The 14146-nt window shown below is 39.3% G+C and overlaps 1 protein-coding gene across 2 annotated transcripts in view; it reads right to left on the bottom strand.

Moving 5' to 3' along the window:
* The window catches only part of SNX3 (sorting nexin 3), a 33693-nt gene that overhangs the window by 19034 nt on the left and 513 nt on the right, over positions 1-14146 (bottom strand). The gene's annotated exons all lie outside the window — the stretch shown is intronic.

Raw genomic sequence — 14146 nt, 5'->3', positions numbered from 1 at the left:
TGTGTCATTTTAAGTAAAAGGTTTATTCTATCCACTTTTTAAACTTCAGTTACAGATCTTGCCCATTTGAGATAAAATGAAATTGTAAAGAGCTGTTAAAGTGGAGTTTTATGTTTTCTTCACATTGTCTGGATGTCCTACTAATGGAAAGCCAAAAGGGTAAGAATAGGATGTGTATTTAGCCAGAACATTAACCCAACTTACCAATAAAGTCTTCTTTGGTAGAGTTCTTAAGGTAGCAATTACTGTTTTAAAACATTTGAGCATGAAGGATTAAATCCATTTGCTTTGTATTAAAAGTTAATATAGGTTAAGTGTTAACTGTAATAGATAATATATAATAGCCTTTAAGTATCTGATCTGAGGGGGAGAAAAGAAGCTTCCATTAGAAGTCTCAACAGTAACTTTTAGGAACGTTAAAGAAATGCATCTGTCCTTGTCTTTTGTGAAGGCGACATACTCAAGTTACATATAGATTCACACAGTTGATACCAGCTATTGCCACAAAGCCTTCTCAGCTCTCAGAATCAAGTATAGTTGACAAATTAGTTTTAGCCTTGGGATGCTGAAACACTCAAATAGCTTCCTGTAGCAAATGCTCAGAGAACATAAAAGGGGGAAATCTATCTTTTCTATCCACTTCATGCCTCAGGAGCCTAGAGGGGATTTAGTACTAGCAATTGCAGCAGTACAAGCTTTCACATATATAAATTTAGTAAAAATTAGTCTCATTCCAGGGGGTACTTGATCAACCCAAATAAGCAGTTTCTCATTTCATACCAGAAACTTACCCACTTTCAGAAACAGGGATGTAAGTCTTTACTAAGGGCCCAAACAGATAGGCCAAAATAAAGCTGCTTCAGGTCACTTTGGAGATATGCTGTTTAAATGTCACATGCATCTGAAGAGGCCAGAAGCAGGGCCAAAGCTACGCTCCAGCCCTTAGGACTGGAGCGTGACTTTGGTCTGGCTTCTGGCCTCTTAAGATGCGTGTGACATTTAAACAGCATACCTCCAAGGTGACCTGAAGCAGCTTTATTTTGGCCTGTCTTTTCAGGCCCTAAGCTTCTTATTAAAGGCAGCAACAAATATTTCAAGCAATTTCAGTTTTTGAAGGTTATTTGCAATTTGGGGCTTACTATATATACTTGACTATAAGTCAAGAAATTTATGCCCTAAAATGGACTCCAAGATCATAAGTCATCTTATATATAGGGCAATATGATAATACTGCTTATAAAGTTCCTTTAAAAAGTGCTCACCTTCGTAGCCAGGGATCTTTAAACAGTTCCCCTATTGAGTTGCTTTCCAGGTGTTTTGGACTTCAGCTCCCAGAATCCTAGACCACTGGCCAAGATGGCTGACGCTTCTGGGAGCTGAAATCCAAAACACGTGGTGGACCTAAGTTTGGGAACCACTGTTCTAAAATATGATGCACACAACAGAGATGACACTAACAATTTACCTCACTGCTGATTTGGCTTCTTAATTATTATGGGAATGAAAAGCAGATTATTTACATAACTTTAAACTACTGTAAATACTCGTGTACAAGTCAACCTCATGTATAAGTCGAGGGAAGGTTTTAGGGTCAAAATCATGGATTTTGATATGACCCATGGATAAGTCGAGGGTAAAACTTAGGGGGCTATAACAAAGGATGGGAAGCGGAAACACCACTTCTTTCCCTCCTTCTCTTTCTCTGGACCTCTTCCACATGCCTAATACCACTTCCCACATGCTAGAGAAGATTTAAATATCTGATGGGGTGGAAAGGAAGTGGAGCTAAAGGGAGTGTTTCTTTGATGGGAAGAGAAGGCTTTCAAATCAGACTGGGAAACTCTTACACACATATACACATACAAAATGTCCTGCCATGAGACAGGAAGAGTGGGGAATCACGGGAGTGCTCGTTTCAGAACCTTTCTAACCAGTATTAGTGTACTGAGCCTTATATAAGTTGAACCAGGATTTTAGGGTCAATTTTGGGGCATAAATTTCTCGACCTATAGTTTACACGGTAGATGATGAAGACACTGAGATGATTAAAAAAAAATTCCATACCTTGACTCAGTCATTAATTAGAATGGAGACTGCACTCAAGAAATTAAGAGGATGAATAAGACTTGAGAGGGAAGCTATGAAGAAATTAAGACAAGATACTTAGGTGTAAATATATATCACTGAATATTAAATTTAGGATTGTCCATGGTATTTCCAACTTCTTTGTATGACTGGGCAGTGAAGAAAGCTGATAGGAAGAAAATCAGCTCATTGGAAATATGTTGCTAGAGAAAAGAATTCCATTGGATACTGTGAACTGCTAAAAAAACACATCATATAAATCGGTTCTACAGCAAATCAAGCCCAAACTCACTCCAGGTGCTAAGCTGACTGAGACTGTTGTATTTGGCCATATCATGAGAAGGCACGATTCACTAGAAAAGACAATAATGCTTGATAAGGCAGAAAGCAACAGGAAAAGAGGAAGACCACATTACAGATGGATAGACTCAATCAAGGAACCAATGGACCTGAATCTCTAAGATGTGAGTAGAGCTGCTGATGAAAGGTTGATCTCTCATTCATAAGGTCACCATAAGTTGAAGTCGACTTGATGTCAGCTTACAGCAAAGAAGCAAGTACTTCAAAAAGTGACAAAAACTTGGATCTATTTCATTAAAAAGCCAGGCTTTTAGTTGTAAACAACACAAAAGCCTTGCTGGATCAGACTAGTAATTCACCTCATCCAACATCATGCTTCCCATAGTGGCCAACCAGATGACTCTGAGAAGTCTACAAGTAGAACATGAAGTTTACAGTTTTCTCCCACTGTTGTCTTTCAGAAATAGCTATGCAGTGGACTACGACTCTAGAGACCAAGGTTCAAATCCCTACTTAGCCACAAAAACCTACTGGGTGACCTTGAACAAGTCACACACTCTCAGTCCTCAAAATACTCTGTAACAGGGTCACCTTAGGATTGCCATAAGTCAGAAACAACTTGAAGGCACAGAATAAAAACAACTACACAAAAACTTGGAAATGGTCCTGTATTTTACTCAATGTTCGTTCCAAACTTCTCTTGCTACTTTGAATATCATGGCAAATAGGGCATTTATGTACCAACCTCTTTAGTGAGATGTGTTAAGAATATTTTCACTTCCATATAAAACCCAATAGGGTAAATTAAGTTACACAGGAAAGGTTGGGCGAGTTTGTTACTGCTGTTCAGCATACTAGTTTCCAGTATTTCCTGCCCCACTTTCCTCTAGGGAGGAGCACAGGAAATTATGCAGCATCAGATAACAACTAAATAATATTTGTAAATTGCATATGCAAGCTATAAAGCTCACATATTTTTATGATTATGATAGATGAAAAGAATACCTGTCCATTTCTGTTTAGAAGAAGAGAAACACTCAAAAGTCTAAGCAAGTGGATTTTGATTTTATTAAGGTAATGAATGCTGATTTTAACAATTTTGTCATATTTGAGGGGAAAGTATTAGAATCATGAGGGCTAAAAGATTTACACAGAACCAAAGAAGAACTTCTAGTTAGGCCTAAGAGAACTTCCTACTCTTGCACTAGTACTGTATGTGACTCGCCTAAAATTCTAACAGCCTTTATGGTATAATGTGTTGACAAAACTCATTTAATCTAGATTACTGTTTAAAATGGGCTAATCTTTTGTATACTACTCTTGTATCTGAAGAAAAAGACAGCATAAAGGTAACAAGAAAGTCCAGTCTTCCTAGGTAGATGAAAGAAAGCTGCTTAAACCAAGTCCAGGCAAAATCAATCTGCAAGTCTAACTGAAGTTATGCAAGCATCTCACAGCCTCGTTGATCACAGACCCATCACTGTATTTGGAAATGTAATCAAGTTAATAGCAAGGAATACTTTCGCCTCTCTCACCTGGTAAAGAGGCTACAGTATCTTAGATTTGGATCTAGCTACATTAATCATTCCTGCATTCATCATCTTCACTATATTACTATAATACAGAGGTAGGCAACCTTTTTGAGCTGGGGGCCGGGTTGCTGTCCCTCAGACAACTGGGGGGCCGAAGCCAAAAAATAAATAATTAAATAATTTTATAAAAACATTAATTAAATAAATAAACCGGGACAAATGTAGGATAAAATTTTCAAATGGAGGACACTTTTTAAAAAAAGGTAGAGGACACGCAAAAAATTTGCTGATTTTTTAAAAAAATGTTAATATAAATGCATGTTTCGGAGGCTTCTATAGACAATTGCCCCCCTTGCCCGCCGCTTGCCCCCCCTTGCCCGTCTCCTCCTGATAGGCCAAAGGCCCCACGCCCTCACGTGAGAGGCCAAAGGCTCCGGCAGCAATCGGCGGCAGGACCGGGCTGGGGCCGGTCCCAAGGCCTTGCCGGGCCGCATCCGGCCCGCGGGCCGCAGGTTGCCTACCCCTGCTATAATACTTCACTATATTACTAGCAGTCCCTGCATGAACTGCTCTACTTGAGAACAGTTGATCTATTAACAGTAATAAGACTTGTGACAAGGCAACATCAAGATCAGCATACTGTTCATGATATGTATTGGAGTGCCTAGCTGGTATAGGCAGTCTAGAATAATGTTTTTCCAGGGCTCATACCAAAGCCTTTTTAAAGGCAACACGAGACCTTTCTGCTTGGGTTATACACAGCTGAGAAGGTATGCTTTTACAGCAGGAAAAGTTTAACTTGATTTTAGTTACACTTATATCTAACGTTTCTTCAAGTAACCTCAAGGTAGCATAAATGGCTCTCCACACCCCCAATTTATCCTCACAAAATTCCTGTGAAGATCATCAAACTGAGAATGACACTAGTTCAAGGCCACTCCTTAAATTTCATGTCTCAGTAATGACATGAAACTGGATTCTTCAAGTCCTGTCTATCACTAGTCACCCTGTTAGCTAGAAGCTAGAATAAATTTAAATAACAAACAGATACAAATAACAGAGAGGCAATCTAGCTAATTAAAGGGAACAATGGTTTAAATTGGTGAATTTTGTCACCTCAGTGGTTCCTTAAATGAAGTTCTTCCTCAGTTCATATTAAGCTGCCTCATTCTAGTCCTAACATTAATCCATTTGGACAAACATTGTCTATTCCAACTGCTATCAGCTCTCCCATAATCTTAGGCAAAGGTCTTAGCACATATACTCTCCTTAACTGGAATGTCACGTCTTCTGAACGTAAAGCAAATGCTATGTGTGCTTTCCTTGAATTATACAACATGAAAGGCCTAAGCACATATTATCAACCCCCTGGCCTTCTTAAATACACATGTGTCTAAGGTAAGATGGCCAGAGAGCATTCTAGATATTGCCTACTTTTGCAATCTGTAAACATGTTGGCTAATGAAACTAGTTTACATCACCATACACTCAGTTTTCCCTAGAAGCGTATGCATGGAAGAAATTACGTGTACAATATCAGGAACAAAAACTGAAATGAAATAAAATGAAAATTCTAACCTCAAGCCAACCTCAGATCAAGAAATTTGTTTCATTTTGGATGATAGAGAAGCAACCTTAGTGAGAATACTGTTTCAGATACAATCAAGAACTATGCAACTAAGAGAACACTATATCAAAATATTACTTGTTCAATCCTTGACAGATCTGACCATAACCAGAGAACTGGGGTAGGGGGAGAATAATCATCATCTCCTGACAAGCTATTCCAGTGTGCACAATTGATATATGTCAAAAGTAGTCAGCATACCCATAGGAGGGCCCTTTCATCTGCCCCAGTCCTCCAGAATAAGATAATACTATCTTACTTTTGTCAGCTGCACAGCCTTGAAAATACATCTTCAATATCCCAGCTACCAGATTAACACTATGATGCCACAAAGTATTCCAAAACAGAATAAGGACATTATCCTGGTTCACTTTTTAAGTTAACAGAAGTGTAAGAAAGCTGTCACACAGCCAACAAGGAAAGTAGCGTCAGCCTACAGCAGGAATGGAGGACGTGTGGCCTGTGGGCCATATCTGCATTCCTCAAAGTCCCCTACCCAATTTTTTAAATTTTGTTTTACTAGAAACACTCCTCACTAGGGCAAGTGGAAGCAATTTTGCTACACTTGGCTGTTTTAGGTTCAGCTCCAATTTGGGTATACAAGTGCCTTCAAACTGCCTGTCGACTATGGTGACCCCATGAATTTCACAGGCTTTTTCTCCCTTAAGAATATTCAAGAGGATTTTCAAGAGGTGTTTTGCCATGCTACAATGTAGCCTACAGCACCATGTATTCCCTGACAGCCATCCTTCCAAGTACTAAACACCCGCAGGATCACACTTAGGCCTGTTACAGACTGCCAAAATAAAGCTGCTTCGGGTCTCTTTGGAGGTATGCTATTTAAATGATGCATGGGTCCTAAGAGTCCGGAGGTCACGCCAAAGCCACACTCCATTCCTAAGCACTGGAGTGCAGTTCTGGTGCAGCTTCTGGATTCTTAGGATGCATGCATCATTTAAACAGCATACCTCCAAAGAGACCTGAAGCAGCTTTATTTTGGCAGTCTGTAACAGGCCTTAGCTTCCAATTTTTGGTGCCTTCAGGGTATTCAGGCTGACCTTTTTATTTCCTTGTTAAATACAGGTCTGGTCTGGATCCTAAAACTGCCACAGGAAGCCAAAATGCAGCACCCTGTCTCCACTGGCCAATTCAAGGGTGGACAAAGTACACTCTAATAATAATAATAATATGTCTAGGACTACATGAATCCCCCAAGGCTGTATTTATTGGCCAGATCCCTGGTCTGCCCTTTCCCTGGCCAAAAAACAAAACCCCAGAAGCTTCTAAGAGTGGCAAGGCACCTTTTAAATGGGTTGCACTATTCAACATTCTATCTATCTATCTATCTATCTATCTATCTATCTATCTATCACCAGAAGTGGACTTACAAGCATGCAGTTTTCTTATTTTCCTTTTTCCACTGCCATTTTTGACAGTTCATGTGGCCCCCAGACTCACTGTAGCAGCTTACCCCTGAAAAAATGAAACTGAAAATAGAGGAACAAAACCCTCCTGTGAAATGTTTTCTTTTTTAGAACGAGTGCAATATTCTAATACAAGGTTTTATTATTTTTTAAAATAAAAAAAATCAAGATACTTGATATTTTTTGAAAAGTGTTGTAAAGTTTAATCTGATATCAAAATATCCTGTTTCAACAAGATACATTGCCTCTTTATTCTGAGTGCTTGGAAGTCCATGTTGATTTTAGAATTTGTCTGGATAATACATAATATATTTGTCTGAACAGTACATGTGATTACCACGATTTGTAGAGTCTGCTTCCAAATTTTACCCTTAATTCCTCAAATGGCCAAAATGAAGATATATGAGCTTAGCATAGGATGCAGCAGTCTTCACCTCTCGAGTTTGGGCACACAGGCTGAGTCTCCTTTATCCGAAATGCTTCGGACGAGAAGGGTTTTAGATTTTGGAGTTTTTCATATTCTGAAATATTTGCCTATACATAATGAGATATCTTAAGAGCCAGAATGGTGTAGTGATTTGAGCATTGGAGTAAGACTCTGGAGAGCAGGATATGAATCCCCCCTTGGCCATAGAAACCCACTGGCTAACCTTGGGCAAGTCACACTCTCTCAACCTCAGGGAAAGGCAATGGCAACCCCCCTCTGAGGAAACCTGCCAAGAAAATTCCACGGCAGGGTCACCTTGGAGTTGCTGTAAGTCATAATGACTTGAAGGCACATAATGATAACAATGAGATATCTTGGAGATGGGACCCAACTTGTTTAAACATGAAATTCATTTACATACATCTTATACTGTACATATACCCTGAAGGTGATTTTATGCATAATATTTTAAAATACATTTTGTACATGAAACAAACTTTGTGTACATTCAACCATAGAAAACAAAGGTGTCACTGTCTCAGCCACTCATGCGGATAACTTCAGATTTTGTAGTATGTCAGAATTCTGGATAAAGGAAACTCAACCTGTATTCAAAATTTTGCTTTTATAACGCTAAAACCTTTAAAGTTTGCTATTTGAACCATGCTTACCTAAGACTAAGACCAAATAAACAAAACAGACTTATAAAAGGCATACAAACAGAGGCTGCATCTGCACTGCAGAAATAAACCAGGCTCAATGCTATGAAATTCTGGGTAGTGCAGTTTTGGGTTGTTTTTTAAAATTAGGAATATCCCAGCATTTGATCTTTCTGGTTGTCAATAATATATGCTGTATTATATATACATAATTGTGTTAGAATGCCTTACATTATATAGCATTACACATAATTATCCTTGTTTTAATTTAAAATTCACTTTTCTGTTGTTTATCAATTTCTTAATTCCTTTAATTTCCTTTATCTTCTCTTCTGTCCCGACTGTTTGACATTCCTCTTTCCTTTGATTTCCTCAGTCTTCCTCATCTTCATTCCACCTTCCTTATTAGCTTTCTTTCCTTTCTTTTACTCCCTTTGACTAATCTCTACCTAACTTTTCTTCTCCTTCCCTCATATTCTTTACCTTTTCTTTCTATACTATCTCCCACTCCCATTCTTTCCCTTCCCACCTGTCCTCATACCCTCTCTCCTTTTTCCCCATTTCTTTCCTACCTCTTCTGATCTTCCCATGCTCAATATCTTCTCCCACCTACTTTTTTCTTTGCCTCATTCCCACTTACAAAAAAGCAATGTGTGATCCGAATCCATGGATTGATTCAACAGCGGAGTGTGGTCCCCACTTTGCCCTGATCACATTTTTCCATGTAAAATAACCCACTTGTGGTTCACATTCACAAATGAATCGGTTCAAAATGGACCTGCTCCAGCCGGCCAAAGAGCAAATTTAAATCGATTCCGATCTGCATCTGGTTCACGCTCGCACAAAATCGATTTATCCAAAAAGACGTGGAAAATATCAGCATCAAAAAGACACAGGTTAAAAGAATCTAGCGCATGGCCCCCTCTCCAAATTGCTTCAGCGAATCAATTCAAGTGGGAACCAGGGTCATTTGAACCGGTTCAAACCGATTTGTGATCCAGTTTAAAAGGTAGTAGGAATCAGGCTTATATTGGTTTCCTTATTCCTTTTCCTCTTTTCCTAGCCAAAATTCTGGGTACTATAGTTTGTGAGACATTTAGCTTTATCTGTGAGAGAGCTCTGGTGCCACAACAAACTAGAGTTCCCGGGATTCTGTATGATGGAGCCCTGACAGCTAAAGTGGTGTCACACAGATTATTTCTGCAGCAGGGATGCAGCCAAAGAGAGAAAGAGAGAGATACATTTGAATCTAACTGCTGTATACATTTCACAAGAATGCAAAATAGTAGTTTTATATTCCAAGTTGCAAATGATGCATTCATGTAGATAAATTAGTATTATTAACTTTATAGTTGCATTATTTCTCACAAAACTCCCCCCCCCCTTTTTTTTGGGAGCCCGCACAACAACCAAATTAAAAAAAAATCAGCTTAGCTCTCTCTCACTCCACCCGCAGCTTCAGAAATGTCTGTTGTTGATTTCAAGAGTATAGAAGTACAGTGGTCCCTTCTTTTACGCGGGAGATCCGATCCGGAACACACACACACACACACCCACGTAAAATAAATTTTGCGTATGCGTGAGTCCCATTAGAAGTAATGGGGCTCATGCTCGTGGCGGCGTGCAGGTGCACTGTATTACAAGAACACAAACAAGTTAACCATATAGGATTCAAGGTGGTGAAACAAATCATTAGCCTTTGTCCACACTGAGCTATTTCCTGTAGACAAACAACTACTGTATATAGCCAACCCAAGGCCAACGTCAGTCACATTTGACAATGCAGACTAAGGCCCTAAAGAGACCGGCAATAAACACTGGCATTGGGGCAAAGTGGGGCGTGGCAATTGCACGACACACACACTGGCTCCACCCCATGCGGGCATAACGCTGCATGCCCCGCCACACGGCGGGAGGAGTCATGGCGCTCCCTTGGCCCAGCGTGTACACCAAATCACGGTGTCAGCGGCTATGATGCCTTTTCCGTGACGCTGCGGACCTGCCAGGTTGGGGGCGTGGCATGTGGCTGCTGCATCCCTGATCCGGCAAGGAAAGGGCCAGCATCTGTAAAGCCCCTAAGCCTATGAAAGATTATGCTACAACTTCTTTCACTCAGCCTCAGAGGTGTTATAAGATCCCTATGCATAATGATGTTCGATACTAACAGGACTGTGTATCAAAGCCCTGTTGAAGTTTGCCTGGTGAGAATGCTGAAGGCAAATGTGTTACTGTGAGCTACCAGTGCAGTCATCTGACCTGCAGAAATAATCCAGTTTGACGCCACTTTAACTGCCAGGGCTCCACACAATGGAATTCTGGGATTTGTAGTTTTGTGAGACATTTAGCCTTCTCTGTCAGAGTGCTCTGGTGCCAAAACTAACAATCCCAGGATTCCACAACATGGAGCCTTGACAATTACTGTATATACTCATGTATATGTCTAAAAATTTTAGTCAAAAAATTGACCCAAAAAACCTGAGCCGTCAACTTATCCATGGGTCAATATAGGTACTGTAAATACTGTACTTTAACTCTTATTTAAAAAAAGAAACTAGATTTTATAATAATAGTAATAATAATAATAATAAAGTGTATTTGTGTTTTCCCGCTTCTCCCAGTGGATCGAAGCGGGATTACAACTAGAAAAATCTCCATACAATGGCAATTATATCTAAAATACATATCATAAAAACATCAGACTTTATAAAAATTTCATTATAACAACAACAAGCATTGGTCAGATTATGATGTTATGAACCGGAAATGAGGTTTTCTACAGTTCTTCATAGAAGGTCTGGTGGGTATGCCCGCCGGAAGAGATCTGCCTTTAGTGCCTTCTTAAATGCATCTAAAGGTCAAGATGAGGCGGATCCTCGATTTATCTACAAGTCATATCAAAATCCATAATCTTGACCCCAAAACTTGCCCTCAACTGATAGATGAGGTCGACTTATAGTTGTGTATATATGGTAAATTGGCATCAAACTGAATTATTTCTGCAGTGCAAATGCAGCCAAGGTGTGCCAAGAAGCCCCACAACCTTCACAGTCCTAGAGGAGGGACTACAAATCCCAGCACGTAAATTGATAGCAATAGACAATAACATATAACAACAGCGACTGAAATATTCAATAAAACAATGTGAAATGTCAAAACGTGGTGTGTGTTGCTCTTTTGGGGGGGGGGAGGTTGTTGTCAATAAGACACCCAATCCAATCCCATACACTATTGTCCTGGTTTTGTGAAAGGGGATTATGGCATGGTGACCAGAGGTCCTCCTTTGCCAGGACACACTCTACATTTCTGCCTTTGGTCCAGAAGAAATTCCAAAATGTCCTCCACTTTCAACATGATTAAGAAGCATGAATAAACATTCATGAGTGTTTTTAGCTTTTATTTGGTTATGTCCTCCATTTTTCTCGAATATCTTCCATTTTGCAGTGCCTGTTCCTCCTTTGCAGTGATTAGCACATCTAGTCACTCTAGATTATGACAACCTTACAGCTCTCAGCCAGCCTGTTGTGGTGGTTTGAGCATTGAACTACAGTGGAGCCTCGGGTTACGAAAATAATCCGTTCCGCGGCCGCTTTCGTAACCCGAACGGCTTTCGCAAGCCGAATCCCCATAGCCGCTAATGGGGAAAAGCCGCGATTTGGTGTAAAATCGCGGCGAAAAGCACCAAAAGTTTTTTCGGGACCCGAAAAAACGTTCGTAACCCGGATCAATAATTTCCAATTGGATTTTTTCGGGTCCCGAAAAATTCGTAACCCGGGTATTTCGTATCCCGAGGTTCCACTGTATGGCTCTGGAGACCAGGATTTGAATCCCTACTCAGCCATGGAACCCCACTGGGTGACTTTGGACAAGCCACACTCTCTCAGCCTCAGAAGATGTCAATGGCAAACCTCTTCTGAAACAAATGTTGCCAAGAAAACCCCATGATAGAGTCACCATAAGCCAGAAAGTACTTCAAGCCACACAAAAATTAAATTCCATATTAACACAACTCTGAATGCTCCAAAGGCAGTGAGACCCAATGCAGTTTAGAGGCTTGAGTGTAAGTAGGACTCTGGATACCTGGGTTCGATTCCCAGCTCGGCCATGAATCCTCCCTCACTGGGTGACCTTGGGCAAGCCACACTCTCTCAGCCTCAGGGGAAGGCAATGGCAAGCCTTGCCAAGAAGGCACACAAAAATTAAACTCCATATGAACACAGCTCTATATGTGTGTGTACATACACATATATATGTGTGTATATATATATATATATACATATATGTGTGTGTGTATATATGTATGTGTGTATACGTGTGTGTGTGTGTGTGTGTATATATATATATATACATTTGTGTGTGTGTATACGCTCATCCCTCCACATTCACTAGGGTTAGGGGCACAGGACTTCAGTGAATATGGAAAAACCGCAAATAACAAAAGCAGCCTGTTTTTACCTGAGAGGAGCCCTCTCTCTGAATCCCTGGGTCCTCCAATGCAACTCTGTGGTCAGCATCCAACAGACATTGACCAGAGAGCTGCCCTGGAGGAGCTACAAAGGCCTAGTGGAGTCTTCTCCCTGGGAATCTCTAGGTCCTTCAGTGAGACTAAGGGTTACAGTGGACCATAGAGTTGCACTGGAGGACCTAGAGAGTCCTAGACAGAACATATTAATAAACTGATAAATAATCAAATCTGCAAATATCAAAGCCACAAATATGGAGGGATGAGTGTGTATATATATATGTGTGTGTGTGTGTGCACGCACGCATGTATATATATATATATATATATATACACACACACACACACACATATATATACACAAATGTGTATACTGTATGTATATATATATATATATACACACACACACACACACACATATATATACACAAATGTGTATACTGTATGTATATATATATATATATACACACACACACACACACACATATATATACACAAATGTGTATACTGTATGTATATATATATATATATATATACACACACACACACACATATATATACACAAATGTGTATACTGTATGTATATATATATATATATACACACACACACACACACACATATATATACACAAATGTGTATACTGTATGTATATTATATATACACACACACACACACACATATATATACACAAATGTGTATACTGTATGTATATATATATATACACACACACACACATATATACACAAATGTGTATACTGTATGTATATATATATATACACACACACACACACACACACATATATATACACAAATGTGTATACTGTATATATATATATATACACACACACACACACACACATATATATACACAAATGTGTATACTGTATGTATATTATATATACACACACACACACACACATATATATACACAAATGTGTATACTGTATGTATATATATATATACACACACACACACATATATACACAAATGTGTATACTGTATGTATATATATATATACACACACACACACACACACACATATATATACACAAATGTGTATACTGTATGTATATATATATATACACACACACACACATATATACACAAATGTGTATACTGTATGTATATATATATATACACACACACACACACACACACATATATATACACAAATGTGTATACTGTATATATATATATATACACACACACACACACACACATATATATACACAAATGTGTATACTGTATGTATATTATATATACACACACACACACACACATATATATACACAAATGTGTATACTGTATGTATATATATATATACACACACACACACATATATACACAAATGTGTATACTGTATGTATATATATATATACACACACACACACACACACACATATATATACACAAATGTGTATACTGTATATATATATATATACACACACACACACACACACGTGTATATATACATTTGCCAAAAGACGGAAAGCCCAGCGTGTGTTGGGAGCCGGCGAGGCCTCGGGGCCTGTGGCTTGGACCCTGGAGAGCCCTGGGCTCGAATCCCAGCTGTGCCATGGCCGCCCACTGGAGGTGCCCTTGGGCGAGTGAGTCACACTCTCTCAGCCCTCC

This window comes from Sceloporus occidentalis, unplaced genomic scaffold, assembly GCF_023333645.1.
Source record: "Sceloporus occidentalis isolate IW3139 unplaced genomic scaffold, rSceOcc1.0.p SCAF_6, whole genome shotgun sequence".
Taxonomy (NCBI): Eukaryota; Metazoa; Chordata; class Lepidosauria; order Squamata; family Phrynosomatidae; genus Sceloporus; species Sceloporus occidentalis.
This window is presented reverse-complemented; position numbering and strand designations above follow the sequence as displayed.